A 14,237-nucleotide genomic window follows, 5' to 3' on the forward strand; every position below is an offset into this window, starting at 1 on the left:
AATCGAGGTATTTTGTGTGCTCTATCCTCATTATATGATTGACCTCACTATTCAGGTGGACATTTCCAACACTCAAATCTTAAAATTAGTTACGAATTATTCTGTTAATCAAACAGGCATCCCTATATACGAATAGTATCAGCAATTATCTCATAGAAGATAGTGTGCTTACAAATACTTGTAAAAATAATAAAAATCGCATTAAAAGTCACGTATGGTAAAGTATAGTTGTCAGAAACGACACAGTGACGGTGCGTGATAGCATATAAATTACAATCGCTAAGGAAAAACGTCTTTTTCTACATGGCTTACCTACTTGCTGAACTTGATTTTTTTGCATTGATGATTTACCCAGTGGATAACATTGGAGATCAGACATCTTGAATTTATAATTATTGTTCTTATTTTTAATACTTTCCATATTTTATCAATACCTATTATTTACTAGAGATGGTCCAATCCACAGCCCAAGTAATTGAACACTGAAAAATATTCATTTATTAATTAACTATTTTTTCTATTCAACGAATAACTCACAAGATTTAAGAATGTAACATTCTAATTATAGAACATATAAAAGCTGATCGCCAATAGTAGCTCAATTTAGAAAGCGCTTCAGTGAGTATTAAAAAAAGACAATAGTTTAAATTTGTCCTAATTAAGTATGGCTTCTTTAGCATAGTGGACTATGTGCGTGGGCGCGATACCCGAGAGATGCAGGTTCTGCTTCTCTCGGGGTGTCTTACTTTTTTTTTTTTTAAATTCTATTGGTTATAATATATTTTCTCAGAAGTGTTTTCAAAATTATGTATGTTCAATACTTAGAATGTTACATTCTTAATCTCATGAATTATTCGTTGAATAAAAAAATAGTTAATTAAAAATTATTAGTAAGTTCAAGTAAGTTACAACAAAAAATCTTGGAGTGATCCGTGACGTCGGTTAGTAATTAAAGTAATACCGACTTTGATTTAAAATACAAAAGCCGATCGCCAATGGTAGCTTAATTAAGAAAGCGCTTCAGTGAGTATTAAAAAAAGCCAATAGTTAAAATTTGTCGTAATTAAGTATCACTCGTGGAGAAGACAGGTTTTAGCTTTTCTACTAATTCTATTTTTCCCTCCTTTTTTATATAATATATAAAAAAAGAATTGATTACCTATATAATTAATTACCTAACTAAATAAGTATCTTATAATTATATTATATATAAATGTGTTGCCCAAGACAATTATCCCACTTTATTCAATGTGGCTCAGGGAAGCCAAAAGTTGTATACAAATACTTTAAACTTTACGTCAGAAGTGACATCCCTAGGCGAAGTGCAGCCCTTAGATACATTTATAACGCCGTTCCCTTTTGTTTTGAATCTCAAATTGAATGCAAAATTGCTAGGTTTATTTATACCTACCCATTTTACTATCGAAATCTGACCAATGCAACAAAAATCTTGAAAAAACCCTACCTACTTTCGAACAACGATGGCTTAAACTCTTAAAGTACGTATAGATCTGACGCACTGACAAGCTTAGATACCCCTTATGAGTTCTTTAGACTTAGATATCGGCACGTTTTGATCAGGCGACCGCATCTTCTACTCAATGTAAAACAACCACTGCTTATATATATATATATATATATATATATATATATATATATATATGTTTTCATTGAAATAAGACTTCAATAATTTAGAGATGGTGTTGGTTAGTTTTTTAAAATTCCATTAAACCCTGCTAAAATCATGCCATAATAATAAAATATCTAAAATTATGCCATTAAATCATACATAACTTTGGATATTTTATAGATATAATAATATTTTTTTATCTATTATAGTTTGGTTTATGCAGGGCTCAATGAATTTAGGAAAATGAACCAACAATATTTGTAATATGTATTCTTAATCCAACGAAAACAGATAAGTATGAATGAAAAAGTGTGCACATTTTGGTCGTATCGCCCAAAATATACCAAAACTATTATGTTTTCGTTTAAGTAGGGTTTAATTAAATTTTAAATCAAATCAAATCAAATGAAATTTATTTTACATATAATGAAAATAACAAATTACAAATTCAAAGCGTTCACGACATGACATAAAATAAGTGTTTTTTAAATAAAAATACAGAGAGATGTGACTTAATAAAACAATAAGTAATAAAATAAGAAACAAAAATAAAAGTAGATGGAAGCACACATGGTGAACTATCGATAGACCCTATCTTAAAAACTTATAAAACAACGTCCACCTGAATTCTCCCTCACGTAAGTGGAATATATCAATATCCGAAGCGATTTCATTAAACATGGTTATTGCCCTCCCAATTGGCATCACTATTGGCAGTTTAGTTCTGCACCTTGGGAGAACAATGGATGCCCTCGATTTCTAAAGTAATTATCAAAGACACACAAGCCAACACCACCAAGAATGGCAGAGTTCAAATTTACGCCGCGTATAAGTCTGAAAAAATATGTAAGTAGCTAAATAAAGATCCTTTCTAAATTTTAAGCTACAGTATGTAAGCATACCGTAAGAGAAAATCAGTCGGATAGAGCCACGGATAATATCCATACAGCCGAAAGTAAAGGAGTCTCAAAAACTTATTTTGGACACTCTCCACCATAAGGCTGTACTTCAACTGATGCGGGGCCCAAACGATAGACCCACTCTCAAGTCTGCTTCTAACTAACTAACACCATCTCTAAATAAATTGTAGTCTTAGATTAATAAAAACAAATACGTATGACTAACAAAGTTTAATGTGCACTATTTATGGCAGATATTTACATTCTACTTTCACCCCTAGCTACTGCAATGGATTTGGCACTAAATTAAATATGCCGAAGCGAACCTGGATGTGCATGGAAGGTGGAATGAGAAATAAGACATATTGACTTAAAGAAATCAATTTTATTATGTTATGTCTAGAAATAAATACTTTTGTAAACTCCTCTCCACTGGTTATGGTTGGTTGCATTAATATCAGGAATGGTAAATTTATTGCGATTAATATCTTCGATTGTAATGTTTTATGAGGGAGTTAAAACGTATAATGTCTCCGATTTACACACCTGATAGCTTCGAGTATGTTATATTATTATGGTCACATATTATTATAGGTATGTAATATATATATAATCAATGTGCGATTGTATGAATCGAGATGGCGTTGCAGGCACTGTGTAGTGTTGTGTCAATTGCGTTAACTTAGAGACGTGTTGGACTTTTTTTCATATTTCTAGTCATCTTGACACTGCGGGCTGGTTTTTCATCATTTGCAGAAACAGGGTTGTCATTATTTATCGTAAATTTATGTGAAATGGTACAAAATTATTTAATAATATATTACTAACTAAACAGTACTGCTCCCTAAGGAATGAAATGTGGTATGAGACTTACTATTTAGTGGTGAGTTTAAATGTATACGTTATACGTTGTATTCCATAAAAATAAAACTAAAATACGCAAGGCTCTTCTGCTTAGTTACAATTTTAATAAAGCCGATAACGCATGAACAAAATAAATGAAAATAGCGTTGCTATCATTCGCATTATACATCGTATATAAGCATGCGGTGTGATAAAAAAAAACTAGTATCATACAAAAATTAACGTGGAAACGGAAATAAGAGGGCATTTCTACAGAATTATCATTCGGTTTTTCTTTTAAGGTTAGGCGCTTGTCTATGCGTTAAGTTTTTTGTGTGTACATATTATTAAAAAAACGACAACCAGTAAACAAACTGGAGACATTTTTGCTTTCATTCTAAAACGACACTAGAATTATTTTCACAAAATCAACAAATTTTAAATAAATTTAACCATATCAAATTTGGCAGAACGTATTTTGGGACGAAAAAATAATAATGTTGGTTATTCTTACAAAAAAACAACAAAACTTACAATCAAAATTTCTTACAAGAACTACTAAAGTTGTATACAATTAATTACTACTTACAATATAATGTTTGAGGCTTTCACGGTTGTTTTTTATCGTAGTAGATTTTTGGGTTTCCACCGTGTGTCCTTCTTTACTCGACGTTTCGGGCTCGTTGCAGAGGCCATTATCAAGAGACGATATGTTTTATCATGAAAATGTAGTATAGGTATGTAAATGTAAACATTGCTCTAAGAATGTCAAAGGGAATCCGAGTAGCTTAGAGCAAACGTTGCTCAGAGTAATCTGTCAATCGTTACGACCAGGGATATCGGCTCGAATATTGGATTTTGCTGATAGTGCCGGAAGCCATGACGTTTTTAACCATTATCCATCATCCTTATTAATATTTTCAGAGTTTCTATGGATTTCAATGGCCTCCTTTACCAATCGTGCGAAATATCCTTTATTCCGACCCAATATCTTGGTTTCAAAGTCAAATTTGTGTCCTGTATCCATCGAGTGCTCGGCAATTGCTGACATCGTGTAATGTTTAAGTCGGTATGCCTTCTCGTGTTCACTCACACGCTTCTTTCTAGAAGTTTGGCCTATATACTTTTTTGGGCATCCGCGACAGCTTAACTGGTATACACCTGCTGAGTCCAAAGTCATAAAACATATCATCTCTTGATAATGGCCTCTGCAACGAGCTCGAAACGTCGAGTAAAGAAGGAAGAAGGACACACGGTGGAAACCCAAAAATCTACTACGATACTACTTACAAAATTACTTTTTCTAACGATATATCTACCTGCCTATAAGAACAAGTAGGTAAATTCACAAAAGCATTTATTTATTACTATGTATTGTGACTAGGTACACAAATGCTCAGTTCAATGTAGACATCTTTATGTCTAGTTATTGGTATACTTATATTAATTATTTTATGCACAAATCTTTTTTTTTAATAAAAAAATGTTTTTCAATTATAAAATAACCATAAGATAATTAATATGTACCTATTGATACAATGGAATTGTTAAACGATTACAGTTTTTTTTAATTGGAAGTTTATATTAATAGATTACATAAACGGAAACGGAAATAGATTGCATATTGTTTATTGTATTTTATTTTATATACAATTTGACAATTTATAACACTTCACAAAAGAATACGAAAAAAATGTTTATAATCAATGAGAATGTAATACAAAGCGAATCCTAAATAAAATACGACAATACAAATAAATGCTGATATGTTATTTAATTTTACTAAGCGTATATTCATTGTTATAAATGGGTTTCTTCTTCTACTTTTTCTTTCACGATGTCATGACACAGCATTATAGAGCAAGCACAAATTCGCGCCATTTCCCTCGGTATATCGCCTACTCTTGCGCCTCCCGTCATGCCACACCTGTAGCGCGTAGATCTCTTTTGTAGTACCGCTGCATTGTGAGGGAGGACCGGCCATGGTGATGGAACCCTTGATGCTGTGCCACAACGGTAAGAAGTGTCACACTCTCTGGTGGCATCCGGAACACATGTCCCAGCCACGTAAAGCGTCTTTTCGTGATTATCCCAATCACCAAAGGTTGCTGTGTCTGCTCACGAACTCATGTGTCTGTAACGCGGTCATACCAACGCACCCTTAAAGCGCCTGCTAGACGCTCATGCTTTACCGCAAGCTTACCTGTACTAACCGGTTTATATCGGGAAGCCCGTGTGTAAGGACGGGAAAACTGTAGCTCGCGCAAACCGTAAAGCGCTGTAAAAATAGTTTGCACACACTATATTGCGCAGGCAAGTCACTGCCGTCTAGCCGACTCTTAAGATTTGGCGGAGACATCGATTCTCAAAACTCAAAAGCCGAGACCTTTGAAGCTTAGTATGATGCCATTCTTCACAGCCATACAGGAGCACAGCGTTTAGTGGATAAAAAATAGGTACATTGTTTTAATTTGAAATACAATTCAATAGATAAAAAAGAAACGAACATTAAAACCAACTACTTGCGCTCGAAACACAACAAATATTTATTGTTATTTTGGACTTATCGGTATTTGAAATAAATACTTCACCTTTAGTATAATTTTTTAACGATAATACTGTTATATACAATATGTCGTTCAACGGTTCAACCCTGTATCTCAAGTAACATTTACTTGAATGTGTCCACACATAGCATTACTGAGAACAACACTTCATACCTCCGGGTTCCAGCTAACCAACACCGGCTTGTGTGAGCTGCCGAAGAGCTGGGCTTGGATGCCAGACCCTTATCTGAAGACTTGGTTTGACGGAATACCTGCAGCCTCGCCTGGAATAATGGTGGTATGAAGAGAGCATTGATGACAAACGGCCGCCTTAAAGACATATACAAAGATATTGAAAACCTTTTTCCATACGGATGAATTTTTTAATATCAAAGTAAAGCTGAAAAGAGTTTAGAAGGCAAACTATTATTAACTTGCTATTTTACCCAACATAATACAATCAACGTTACTGTCATGTTTTTGTTAATCATAAAATTTTTCCGACCCTATGACTTTATGATGAAATCAACCGCACAATGACGCAAGATAGCGTAAGAATAAGCAGATTTTAATTAAGAAAGCTTCTAAAAGTTTTCGACGACATCCTACACAGAATGAAACAAAAATTGCACAAGAGCTATTTTGTGACAATAATTGGGTGACAATTACATGCAAATTTTTTTCACCATGTCCGATCCTAATAAAATCATATGGGCCTTCACAGAGTAGAGGTTTCTGTTAGCGGATTTTTGTTTTTACGAGAAATGAATGTTCACTTGCTCAACCTATTAGGTCTATACTCGGACTCCAAATACAAATTTAAAAACAAAATGTATATTTTCCTGACCCAGAATTTGAATCTGGGATCCATGACATTGTAAGTCGACACATACGCCGCTCGGCCATCGTTTATTATAAAAAAAATATTTTGAAAAATCAAATTATAATGGGTTATTTTAATATACTATTATTACGGACATTTTACATCGATTTTGGTATTGTTTATAGCTATATGTAGATATGTCATAGAAAGACAATATGCCATACATTGTTTTTGTAAAATGTTTACAATCACTTCAAACTGTGAGCTCCAGGAATAGGATTTTCTTTATAAACGTTCAGTAAACATTTCACTCAAATTATTTCGACGAATTTGTCAAGATAAACGAATATTTACACGTCAGAATACTGTTTTGTTTGAATCATTTATACTATTGAGTTAATTAACTGAAGTTAACTAACTCAACAATTAATTTATTTAAGTGTTATCTTGGACATGTAATTTTTAAAGTCAATCGCGTATTGTCAAGACTATTCAACTGACCAGTGAATTATATTAGGAATTAACTGATTTCTATCGGTTTTGATCACCAAATTATGAAGTTCTAGACCAAAAATCTCCAACTTCAATTAGGCTGTGTTTTTTTTGTGTTATGACCAACATGAACCTTGCCATGTCGCGTTCACTAAGGTCCATAATTCACATGCATGTTTTAACAGTAGTAACAAAAATTGGCTTCACACTTAATTATTTAAGTTAGCAGTGCTTCTTAATGGACTAAAGAAAGGGAATAGTTTGAATGCTGGGGGAAAGCCGTTACACAAATATTTCAATCCAGGTACTAACCTTTTATGCTGAGACGGCGGGCGCGCTGGGCTGGTTCCGTGCTCACGCACTCAAACAATTAGTACGACCACTTTCACGGTTACACTATATCTGTGGCAAATGGGTGGGTAATAAGTTTATGATTGTTTATGAATGACCGTGATTGACGCGGCATTAGGCGAACTATAACTCGTAATTGAATTACTTCTTTAATGACGCTAGGGTGGAAAAACTAGTGCAAGTCTTGATGATTTGATGGTCTGGAGATAAATGCCTGTCATTTATTTGTTAATATGCCTAGTACGACAGTCCCTGGATGACGACAATACTTATGAGACATAGGTAGGGAATTTTTATGGGATTAGCGCTACCATAATTGGCCCAAATATATTTTTAAAAAAATGTAAAAATATGTATAATGGGAGGTCACTTTTTTATTAATGTTAACCAACAAAAACATTCACAGAAGTACTATTTTATAATGTTGATTAATATAAGATAATAAATGAAGTGTTGCCCACAATTACATGCGGATACATAATACAATAATTAAATCAAAAATAAATTATAATTAGTACATAAAGAAAAGTAATCAGGAAATACAGGAATAAAATTATACAATTTTCTTATTATATAATATGATAAGGTCTCGACTTTTGAGTTTCGAGAATCGATATCTCTGCGAAATCTTAGGGGTACACTGGAACGACAAACAGACACGGTAGCCATCCGTGATTGTTGCAATGATTAAGAAACGCTTCACGTGGTTGGGACATATTGTGTTCTGGATGCCATCAGAGAGTGCGACACTCTGTACCCTTGGGGCAAAACCTTAAAGGTTCCGTCGCCGTGGCTCATCCTCCCTCGCCCTGAAACGGTACGATGCTATAAAAGCGATCTCCGAGCTGTAGATTTTACATGGCAGGAGGTGTAAGACGTAGCGATGGACAGAGAGAAGTAGCGGCATCTTGTACTTTTACTATTCCCCAAAATTGAGGTGTGACTGGGTGAAGTAAATAAGTTTATTTTTAAATTTTCTTAAAGAGACAAGAGATAAAAACAGTTCCATTCGACTTAACATATACCTACACTTCATATTAGGCAGCGGCGAGGGGTGAATATAGGTTGTTAAGATTCGACATAAATAGTGTACACTAAACTTTGTCAATCATACTTAGGTATATGTTTTCATTGAACTAAGAATACAATTGTTATTTTTTTTAAATACAATTAAACCCTGCCTAACCAAACCATAATAGTTTTGGTATACTAATAAGCGATCCGACAAAAATAGTGCACACTTTTTCAGTCATACTTATTTGTTTTCGTTGAATTAAGAGTACATATTATTTTACCAATAGAGTTGGATAGTTTTTTTTTAAAAAATCATCAAGCCTTGCCTATTACCAAACCACAATCGATAAAAAATATTGTTTCTTTAAAATATTTAAAATTGTGTATGGTTTAATGTAATCATTTTAGATATTTTATAGTTTTCGACTAATTGTCTACTGTGGTTTAGATTAGGCAGAACTTAATTGAATTTTTACAACGTTTTTCTTAGGTAGTATTCTTATTTGTCCAGTGGTTATTTGTCCGGTACAAATCTTGCAATCGATTTTTAACTAACAAGCCGACTAGCTAGACATTTGAAACTTTTAGAATATATCAGAACACGATGCCAATGCATTTTTTTATTACTTTTAGCCATTTTTAAGTAGAATTGAATTCATTTTTAGTTAATTTGGTTTTGTATGAAAAGTTATTTCGATACCATTATTGGTTGCTAGGAGGTCCTAGCAACTAAATTATTAATAATATGTACGTGCGTTACTATGGGAATCAATATGAAATGACATTTCATTATTCAGTATTTCTATCAAGTACAAATTTTTTTGATCGTTTAAGCTAGTCAAGTCAAGTTTATATGATTCAACAGAAAATTTAAAAACGTATATAAAAAGTTCTTTTTATCTTGTAATTATTGAAAACTAACAAACACTATCTACAAGTTGTAGTCTTAGAACAATAAAAACAAATACATTTGACTAATAAAATTTAGTATGCACTATTTATGTCGAATCTTAACAGACTACATCCACCCTTCGCCACTGTAATTGAGTACACCCGATCCTCTTTTTGCACGGTTCTTTTGCAGGGTTTCGAAATAACACGGTTTAAAAAAGTACCGATTATTTTTTATATACACTGACTTTTCTACTTTAACACGGTTTAAAAAAACTAAAAGAATAGAAATATGTATGTGTGTACATATTTTATCCAAAAATTGCGTTGCAATGGACCGCACGCCACTTGTGCATACATATGTTGTCACTGGATGCCACCTAGACATATATACGTACATACATGGGGCTACTAGTTAGACACTTCGGGTTCGATACGAGAGACGCCCGCGTGTTTCAGCCTCAGCATCATTAAATATTTTCAGTGACGAGTGATTTTTCGCCAGCGAAAAACAGCAGTGAACGGGCACTTTATTGTCAAGTAGCGACACTAAATGAATATATTTATCTATGCTAAATTTAATTTAAATCGAATACTTACTTTGTTTTTTTATGTGCCTAAGTATAAATATTTTTATGTTTAAATAATAAATAAATTCGATTTATTTTTGAGTAATGAGATTTTAAGTAATGGAACCTATCTACCATTTTTGTATGGGCACCTTATCTTTTTTACACGGTTTTGTTTTACACGGTAATCTTTGGAACGGATCCCTCATGCAAAAAGAGAATCAGGTGTATATTATATTGTGCAATAGCCACAGGGTTTTGTTTGCCTATATGAAAAAATATTCTATCACATTCGCATGGTTGGACTATTATAATAATTATGTATTTATAAGTAACGTTGTTATTTTAATTAAACGCGAGAAATATGAAAAAATATTCTAAGAAAGCTGCAGTTGTGTGCGAATATACGAGCGCGACCTTTAGTTGGCAAAAGTTAATTAAATAAATAAAAATTATAAAAACGTGTTTCCGTCTTCAGCGGAATTGAGCGTCGCTCATTGTGCAACCTGCGTATTGCCATGGGTGGAGTAGGAATTTCATATGAACTCACAATCTCGGAATCTACAAATCGCAAGATTCATCATGATTTGTCCGTCTTATGATATATCGAGGGTATCAATTGAAATGCTTATATAGCCGTGATTTTATTTATGTATTTATAAAAAGAGTATTACGGCATTACAGCTATTGGCCACTGCGCCATAATACTTAATAAATACAAATGTATAAAAATATCTTAATTACAAATAACAATAAAAAGACAGCATGTGTAAATATTAATGAAATATGATAATTTATACAATTATAAATTTAGCCTATTTAATACGTCCAAAACATTATATAGTTAATAAAAAACAAATCAACCTTTATGGTGCCATCAAATAAGCTAATTGCACGATACACAGCATCATGAAACATAACATCTGTCCTGCGACGAGGTATCTTGAAGACCGCGGAGCTAAGAGTGATATTGGTGGAAACATGAAAATTAATATTTGCCAATTAATTAGTTTGTCAATTTATGGCTACGGCCGTATGTTGTAGCTTAACCACTGGGGAATGACAAAAGAAATGGCGTATTTCAAAAAAACACTACCTTATTCTTCGGTCAATAATTATTACAAAGCAATCATTATTCATAAGATGTTTATCACACTTGAATAGTCAAAGATATAGCTTATAATAAGTATATTTAAAATCATCTTCAAATGTGTTAATCTTGCCAATTTTTTGAATAATAAAATGCCTAATTCTTGTCGAATTTGGGATCACAGATATTATCAATATAATTTTTTATCTTGAATATTTTACAAAAATTATCTCGTAATAAATTATACTAATGGTTTTATAAATGCGTTTAAAAATTAATAAATGTAAAAAATCTTAACACCACTGCACAGTTATGTACCGAAATATGACTATATTCTAAAACATTAGAGCGAGAGGTTTAAAAGATTACTATTTTATGTAACAAAAATACTTTATGCAGTCATCAAATGTTTAAAATAAATATTAAGGATAATAAGGCTTCAAAATTATATAAATAGATTATCTACAACGTTTAAGGAGTGTCCAGGATCATGGTTTGAAAATACAATAAAAACTCAATTTTGACCTACGACGAGCACGTGGGCCGTTATTGTGGACTCGATCCAACTTAATTGTGTGGATGGACCCTATTAGGACTCCAAATGATGATATGATATCTTATTTAGAAGGTTGCTTGGTGTGTAATGCGTGACCTTGTATATTCGGGTACAGTTAAATAATACACAGTGTTGGTATTTCTTGATTTTCTATTGTAGATAATAAGTTTGCAATATACAAGACTGTCACATTAGTTTTTATGTTGAGTTGATATGTTTACATTGTAATTTGGAATTTTATTTTAAGTTGAATGTTATTCGGAGTTGCGCGCATAATTTGACTATACCATTGAAGGGCCGGAATGCAACTGATTTATTGCATGTCATTTCCTGTTTGTATTATTGTCTATGTTACATAAATGAGCATAGACAATAATGCGCGAGTTGTATGATTGAGTAAACCTCTACACATTGATTAAGAGTGTCCCCATATTATGACCATTAAAGAGGGCGATCCTTGCAAGAATCCTCCACACAAATTTATTAAAAACGTATGTGTAATCCTAGATGTAATTTCAAGAGTAACTTTTAGAAAAAACTATATTTCATTAAAAAAAAAAAAATAACACAAAAACGATTGCTAGAACCGATCCGTACAAAATGTGATCTGTTAGAAGCCGTATTATAGTGCTACTAAATACCTACGTATTATTCAGTTTAATAAAAATTACTCATTATTTCTTTTTAAAGGTATTTTATTTGATTAATTTATTATGTATTCAAAAATATTTAAGAGAAGCTTTGAACTTTGGTATGGTCACAATACCGAAACGAAGTTTGAAGTTAATAAGTCAAATTTCATGTTAAATACATTAGAATGTTTAATCTAAAAATCAGTATTTTTAATTAAATACAAAACCCATTAAAAATATGAATACGTAACTAAAAATAGTACACGTTCAAGATAACTAATCGTTCGATAAGTTATCGAACTACATTTTAATGAACGAAATGTGTTGGTATAAAAATACGAGTATATAATAATAAGATAAAAAAATCATTCAATGAGTAGGTACACCTTTTTAACAGTAAGTTTTTAATTGCATGAATGTTATTGGCTTTATATTGAATACTAACAAAATATCATAAGAAACGACATTTAAATTATGATTGAATTATATTAAATTCTAAGCTTCATATTTTGCTTCTAGATATTTCAAGTAACGCTACAAGATAGCACTGCACTGGTTTCTTTATACTTTTTAATACTAGAAATAAAAAAAGAAAGTCGAGATGATCGAATTGTTATTCGAATCATTGCGTGTTTGCGTTTCCATATTATATGATTGACGACTGCTCACGACGAGTCTATGAGTTTCATAGAACAGGATTAATAAGACTGAAATGCGAAAGTTAGTTGCCATATACCATAATTTTTACGGCAGTTTCGGTTTATGACTTGAAGGTGCAATCCATTAAACCAGTGGTGCACAACATATTTGAAAGAAGGGCCAATTTACCCATTGTCTAATTTTTCAACAGCTGCAGTGGGTAAACGTGTTGAAAAAATAATGATATATTAGGCTAAACGAGACATATTTTTGTTGACCATGCCCGATCCTAATATGGGCCTCCATACAGTAGAGTAGAGGTTTGTATTAACAGATTTTGTTTTTTTTTTACGATAAATGGATGTCAGCCACTTGCTCAACCTATTAGGTCCATACCCTGACTCACACACAAATTGAAAAACAATACGTGTACTAGCCAGACCCAGGATTCGAACCTGGGACACACGGCATTATAGTCCAACGCTTAAGCCGCGCGGCCATCGTGGGTGACGTACATACGAGACATACATTTTATAATTTTAAATTTAATAGTTACATATTATCAACTACTCCAATCACTCTCAATTATGTATTAGGTACGTACCTATGTATTTGTACGATAGAACTCAGTATATTGGAAATTACAATTTTGTCGTATTCAATGAAAAAATTGATGAGTTAATGACTTACTTATTTTGGGCCGCATGCATTCGCTGCCGCGATTTGTGCATCACTACTACTACACATATTAGGAATATTTAATGTGCGTTGAATTTAGGTCATAATACTATCATATTACTATGAGATCCAGACATAAATATTGAAAGTAACATATTATTCAATAACACTTGTTTAAGTTTATCCTATATTACTTCGCATTCGAACATAAACTCCAGACCGATAAGATACACGCTTTCCATTATTTTTGTCATCCTTGTTGAGTCTAATTGGAGCATAATATTATTATATATAGGTCGTTTTAACCCTATAAATAATATGACTCCGCCCCTGAGTGTAGTCGGCATGTAAGATAGCAATTCTTCAAATGTAGACTTGATTGCACGTGCACATATTTTGATGTACGTGTATGGCTCGTTGGTTAATTGCTAGGATTCTTACATGTGAATCCATGTATCCTAGGTTTAATTCCCGTCAAAGCGAATCTGCAAAAAAAAAAATTTAAAACGTTTACGTAGATACTTGTACCCGCATTTAGATCATTACTTTCATAGCGAAAAATAAACAAACGATTATTTTCCAGA

This window comes from Rhyacophila brunnea, unplaced genomic scaffold (assembly GCF_057557595.1).
Source record: "Rhyacophila brunnea isolate RB1 unplaced genomic scaffold, BYU_Rbru_1.0 scaffold_6, whole genome shotgun sequence".
NCBI lineage: Eukaryota > Metazoa > Arthropoda > Insecta > Trichoptera > Rhyacophilidae > Rhyacophila > Rhyacophila brunnea.